Below are 1,123 nucleotides of genomic sequence, written 5' to 3'. Positions count from 1 at the left end.
ATAGAAAATATAATATATATATACATATATATATATATAATAGATAGAAAAAATGCCAGAGGAAATTTTCCATCCGTTTGCTGCGATTTTCGACCTTTTCCTCTCATCAGCGAATTCACGAATATTCGGGTTTAATTATTTTTCCCTTCAACAATCATTGCTCACGCGTTAACTTGTTTCATATGGAACGGGAGAGATTGATGTTTCGTGTACGACTTTCAATAGGTTTGTAAATGTTGCATGCACATACATACATACATGCATATATACATATAAATTTTATATATATATATATATATATGTATGTGTCTACGGAGATATAAAGATATACATACGCATAATATATGTGGGTACGTGCGCGTGTAATTAATATATATTTATTTTACATACACGCATATATATGATATATATATATATATATGTATGTATATATGATTATATATACACACACAGAAATACACACACACACACACACACACATCCACACACACACTCACAAACACACAATCACAAAAATGGCGACCGCACTGTAACAAAGATTGTGCGTGTTGCAGACGACATCGGATGACCAGTCGCAATGCATGACGGGAGAATCTTACTCATATCTTTGTGGTGAATGTGTGCAGTGTGTTGGTGTTATAAGATATATCCCAGTCTCGTGAATCGATTAGAGAGAGAAAAGTAAGGTCAGAGAGAAAAATGACTCCCTCGTAATGAACTGCTCATGCGCAAATATGCTTTCGGCAACGATGGCCGATTGCGTTGAAGAGTAAAGTTGAAATTCTAATATATTATTACCTCTTTTGACGTGAAGTTTGTTATTTCAAGTAGGTTATATTGAAAATAGTGTTTTGTCTTCAAATACGAATATAAAATAAATTCGTGTTACTTAGCAACACTGATATGGCCAGCTTATAAAAGCAAAGACAGATACGAGATAATCAGAGAACGGTGGTGAGGCTGGTGGTTGTTGTTTTGGTGGGGGAAGGATGGAAGATGGTTATGGCGACGTGGAGTAGAGGCATTAGGAATGATGATATCTCTAAGAATATTTCTTTGAGATGCCATTGCACAATAATGAACAAATTTCAATACAGTGCAAACCACTACTGTCGCTATTTTC

This window comes from Octopus bimaculoides, chromosome 19, assembly GCF_001194135.2.
Source record: "Octopus bimaculoides isolate UCB-OBI-ISO-001 chromosome 19, ASM119413v2, whole genome shotgun sequence".
NCBI classification, from domain to species: domain Eukaryota; kingdom Metazoa; phylum Mollusca; class Cephalopoda; order Octopoda; family Octopodidae; genus Octopus; species Octopus bimaculoides.
This window is presented reverse-complemented; position numbering follows the sequence as displayed.